A 6871-nucleotide genomic window follows, 5' to 3' on the forward strand; every position below is an offset into this window, starting at 1 on the left:
CTGTCACCCCCTCACCCTGTCAGTCTGTCACCCCCTCACCCTCCCACCCCCTCACCCTGTCACCCTCCCACCCCCTCACCCTGTCACTCTCTCAACCTGTCACCCCCTCACCCTGTCACCCCCTCATCCTGTCACCCTCTCACCCTGTCAGTCTGTCACCCCCTCACCCTGTCACCCTCCCACCCCCTCACCCTGTCACCCCCTCACCCTCACCCCCTCGTCCTGTCACCCCCTCACCCTGTCAGTCTGTCACCCTCTCACCCCTCACCCTGTCACTCTCTCACCCTGTCACCCTGTCACCCCCCCACCCTGTCACCCTGTCACTCTCTCACCCTGTCACCCCCCCCCCCCCGCCCCCCCCCCCAGGACTCTCTGCAGGAGGTCCAGGACCGAGACCTGCTGGGCGACCCGGAGCCTGGCGGACGCTGCCAGCTGCTGACCGACAGAGACCCGGTCCTGGGAGGCCTTCAGGGTCTCTGTGACACTGCAGGTAGCACACACACACACACACACACACACACACACACACACACACATCAGTCGTAATGAAACACTGAGGCGCCATCTGGTGGTGACAAACAAGTACTGGAGACAAAGTGCTGAGATTGAAACTAGATAGATGATAGATGTATAGATAGATAGATGATAGATGATAGATGTATAGATAGATAGATGATAGATAGATGATAGATGATAGATAGATAGATGATAGATAGATAGATAGATAGATAGATGATAGATAGATAGATGATAGATAGATAGATGATAGATGATAGATGTATAGATAGATAGATGATAGATAGATAGATGATAGATAGATAGATAGATAGATAGATGATAGATAGATAGATGATAGATAGATAGATGATAGATGATAGATAGATAGATGATAGATAGATGATAGATGATAGAAGATAGATGATAGATGATAGATGATAGATGATAGATAGATAGATGATAGATGATAGATAGATAGATGATAGATAGATAGATAGATAGATAGATAGATAGATAGATAGATAGATAGATAGATAGATGATAGATGATAGATAGATAGATGATAGATGATAGATAGATAGATGATAGATGATAGATAGATAGATAGATAGATGATAGATAGATAGATGATAGATAGATAGATGATAGATAGATAGATGGATGATAGATAGATAGATGGATGATAGATAGATAGATAGATAGATGATAGATAGATAGATAGATAGATGATAGGTGATAGATAGATAGATGATAGATAGATAGATAGATGATAGATAGATAGATAGATGATAGATAGATAGATGATGATAGATAGATAGATAGATAGATGATAGATAGATAGATGATAGATAGATAGATGATTGATAGATAGATGATAGATAGATAGATGATAGATAGATAGATGATTGATAGATAGATGATAGATGATAGATGTATAGATAGAGAGATGATAGATAGATGATAGATGATAGATAGATAGATGATAGATAGATAGATAGATAGATAGATGATAGATAGATAGATGATAGATAGATAGATGATAGATAGATGATAGATGTATAGATAGATAGATGATAGATAGATGATAGATGATAGATAGATAGATGATAGATAGATAGATGATAGATGATAGATAGATAGATGATAGATGATAGATGATAGATAGATAGATAGATAGATGATAGATAGATAGATAGATAGATAGATAGATAGATGATAGATGATAGATGATAGATAGATAGATGATAGATGATAGATAGATAGATGATAGATGATAGATAGATAGATAGATAGATAGATGATAGATAGATAGATGATAGATAGATAGATGATAGATAGATGATAGATAGATAGATGATAGATAGATAGATGGATGATAGATAGATAGATGGATGATAGATAGACAGATAGATAGATGATAGATAGATGATAGATAGATAGATAGATAGATGATAGATAGATGATAGATAGATAGATAGATAGATGATAGATAGATAGATGATAGATAGATAGATAGATGATAGATAGATAGATAGATAGATGATAGATAGATGATAGATAGATAGATAGATAGATAGATAGATAGATGATAGATGATAGATAGATAGATGATAGATAGATAGATAGATGATAGATGATAGATAGATAGATGATAGATAGATAGATGATAGATAGATAGATAGATGATAGATAGATAGATAGATGATAGATAGATAGATGATAGATAGATAGATGATAGATAGATAGATAGATGATAGATGATAGATAGATAGATGATAGATAGATAGATAGATGATAGATAGATAGATAGATAGATGATAGATAGATAGATAGGATGATAGATAGATAGATAGATAGATGATAGATAGATAGATAGATGATAGATAGATAGATGATAGATAGATAGATGATAGATAGATAGATGATAGATAGATAGATGATAGATAGATAGATGATTGATAGATAGATAGATGATAGATAGATAGATGATAGATAGATAGATAGATAGATGATAGATAGATAGATAGATGATAGATAGATAGATGATAGATAGATAGATGATAGATAGATAGATAGATGATAGATAGATAGATAGATAGATAGATAGATAGATAGATGATAGATAGATAGATAGATGATAGATAGATAGATGATAGATAGATAGATGATAGATAGATAGATAGATGATAGATAGATGATAGATAGATAGATGATTGATAGATAGATAGATGATAGATAGATAGATAGATGATAGATAGATAGATGATAGATAGATAGATAGATGATAGATAGATAGATGATAGATAGATAGATGATTGATAGATAGATAGATGATAGATAGATAGATGATAGATAGATAGATGATAGATAGATAGATAGATGATAGATAGATAGATAGATGATAGATAGATAGATGATGATAGATAGATGATAGATAGATAGATGATAGATAGATAGATGATAGATAGATAGATGATAGATAGATAGATGATTGATAGATAGATAGATGATAGATAGATAGATGATAGATAGATAGATGATAGATAGATAGATAGATGATAGATAGATAGATGATAGATAGATAGATAGATAGATAGATAGATAGATAGATGATAGATAGATAGATGATAGATAGATAGATGATAGATAGATAGATAGATGATAGATAGATAGATAGATGATAGATAGATAGATGATAGATAGATAGATGATAGATAGATAGATGATAGATAGATAGATAGATGATAGATAGATAGATGATAGATAGATAGATGATAGATAGATAGATGATAGATAGATAGATAGATGATAGATAGATAGATGATTGATAGATAGATAGATGATAGATAGATAGATGATAGATAGATAGATAGATGATAGATAGATAGATGATAGATAGATAGATAGATGATAGATAGATAGATAGATAGATAGATAGATAGATAGATAGATAGATGATAGATAGATAGATGATAGATAGATAGATAGATGATAGATAGATAGATGATAGATAGATAGATGATAGATAGATAGATGATAGATAGATAGATGATAGATGATAGATAGATAGATGATAGATAGATAGATAGATGATAGATGATAGATAGATAGATGATAGATAGATAGATGATAGATAGATAGATAGATGATAGATGATAGATAGATAGATAGATAGATAGATAGATAGATGATAGATGATAGATGATAGATAGATAGATGATAGATAGATGATAGATGATAGATAGATAGATGATAGATAGATAGATAGATAGATAGATGATAGATAGATAGATGATAGATAGATAGATGATAGATGATAGATGATAGATAGATAGATGATAGATAGATAGATGATAGATAGATAGATAGATAGATAGATGATAGATAGATAGATGATAGATAGATAGATGATAGATGATAGATAGATAGATGATAGATAGATGATAGATGATAGATAGATAGATGATAGATGATAGATGATAGATAGATAGATGATAGATAGATGATAGATAGATAGATGATAGATAGATAGATAGATAGATAGATGATAGATAGATAGATGATAGATAGATAGATGATAGATGATAGATAGATAGATGATAGATAGATGATAGATGATAGATGATAGATGATAGATAGATAGATGATAGATGATAGATAGATAGATGATAGATAGATAGATAGATAGATAGATAGATAGATAGATAGATAGATAGATAGATAGATAGATGATAGATGATAGATAGATAGATGATAGATGATAGATAGATAGATGATAGATGATAGATAGATAGATAGATAGATGATAGATAGATAGATGATAGATAGATAGATGATAGATTGATAGATGATGATAGATAGATAGATAGATGATAGATAGATAGATAGATAGATGATAGATAGATAGATAGATAGATAGATAGATGATAGATAGATAGATGATAGATAGATAGATAGATGATAGATAGATAGATAGATGATAGATAGATAGAGATGATAGATAGATAGATAGATAGATGATAGATAGATAGATGATAGATAGATAGATGATAGATAGATAGATGATAGATAGATAGATGATGATAGATAGATGATAGATAGATAGATGATAGATGATAGATGATAGATAGATAGATGATAGATAGATAGATGATGATAGATAGATAGATGATAGATAGATAGATAGATAGATAGATGATAGATAGATAGATGATAGATAGATAGATGATAGATAGATGATAGATGATAGATAGATAGATGATAGATAGATGATAGATGATAGATAGATAGATGATAGATAGATAGATGATAGATGATAGATAGATAGATGATAGATAGATAGATGATAGATAGATAGATAGATAGATGATAGATAGATAGATAGATAGATAGATAGATAGATGATAGAGATAGATAGATAGATGATAGATGATAGATAGATAGATGATAGATGATAGATAGATAGATAGATAGATGATAGATAGATAGATGATAGATAGATAGATGATAGATAGATGATAGATAGATAGATGATAGATAGATAGATGATAGATAGATAGATAGATGATAGATAGATAGATAGATAGATGATAGATAGATGATAGATAGATAGATAGATGATAGATAGATAGATAGATAGATAGATAGATAGATGATAGATAGATAGATGATAGATAGATAGATAGATGATAGATAGATAGATAGATAGATGATAGATAGATGATAGATAGATAGATAGATGATAGATAGATAGATGATAGATAGATAGATGATAGATAGATAGATAGATGATAGATAGATAGATAGATAGATGATAGATAGATAGATGATAGATAGATAGATAGATGATAGATAGATAGATGATAGATAGATAGATGATAGATAGATAGATAGATGATAGATAGATGATAGATAGATAGATGATAGATAGATAGATGATAGATAGATAGATAGATGATAGATAGATAGATGATGATAGATAGATAGATGATAGATAGATAGATGATAGATAGATAGATAGATAGATAGATAGATAGATGATAGATAGATAGATGATAGATAGATAGATGATGATAGATAGATAGATGATAGATAGATAGATAGATGATAGATAGATAGATGATAGATAGATAGATGATAGATAGATAGATAGATAGATAGATAGATAGATAGATGATAGATAGATAGATGATAGATAGATAGATAGATGATAGATAGATAGATGATAGATAGATAGATGATAGATAGATAGATAGATGATAGATAGATAGATGATAGATAGATAGATAGATAGATAGATAGATAGATAGATGATAGATAGATAGATGATAGATAGATAGATGATAGATAGATAGATAGATGATAGATAGATAGATAGATAGATAGATAGATGATAGATAGATAGATGATAGATAGATAGATGATAGATAGATAGATAGATGATAGATAGATAGATGATAGATAGATAGATGATAGATAGATAGATGATAGATAGATAGATAGATGATAGATAGATAGATGATGATAGATAGATAGATGATAGATAGATAGATGATAGATAGATAGATAGATGATAGATAGATAGATGATAGATAGATAGATAGATGATAGATAGATAGATAGATAGATAGATAGATAGATAGATAGATAGATGATAGATAGATAGATAGATGATAGATAGATAGATAGATAGATAGATAGATAGATAGATAGATAGATGATAGATAGATAGATGATAGATGATAGATAGATAGATGATAGATAGATAGATGATAGATAGATGATAGATAGATAGATGATAGATAGATAGATGATAGATGATAGATAGATAGATGATAGATGATAGATAGATAGATGATAGATGATAGATAGATAGATGATAGATGATAGATGATAGATAGATAGATGATAGATAGATGATAGATGATAGATAGATAGATGATAGATAGATAGATAGATAGATAGATGATAGATAGATAGATGATAGATAGATAGATGATAGATGATAGATAGAGATAGATAGATAGATGATAGATAGATAGATGATAGATAGATAGATAGATAGATAGATGATAGATAGATAGATGATAGATAGATAGATGATAGATGATAGATAGATAGATGATAGATAGATGATAGATGATAGATAGATAGATAGATAGATGATAGATGATAGATAGATAGATAGATAGATGATAGATAGATAGATGATAGATAGATAGATAGATAGATAGATGATAGATAGATAGATGATAGATAGATAGATGATAGATGATAGATAGATAGATGATAGATAGATGATAGATGATAGATGATAGATGATAGATAGATAGATGATAGATGATAGATAGATAGATGATAGATAGATAGATAG

At 30.0% G+C, this 6871-nt stretch overlaps 1 long non-coding RNA gene across 1 annotated transcript in view; it reads left to right on the top strand.

The window, feature by feature from the left end:
* The first annotated feature begins 352 nt into the window (after positions 1-352).
* LOC308144132 overlaps positions 353-6871 on the top strand; it is a 10916-nt gene continuing 4397 nt past the window's right edge. Inside the window, exon 1 of the long non-coding RNA XR_013937045.1 lies at positions 353-490. This is a non-coding gene — a long non-coding RNA (uncharacterized lncRNA). The remainder of the gene's footprint in view (positions 491-6871) is intronic.

This window comes from Blennius ocellaris, assembly GCF_963422515.1.
Source record: "Blennius ocellaris genome assembly, contig: SCAFFOLD_63, whole genome shotgun sequence".
Lineage (NCBI taxonomy): Eukaryota > Metazoa > Chordata > Actinopteri > Blenniiformes > Blenniidae > Blennius > Blennius ocellaris.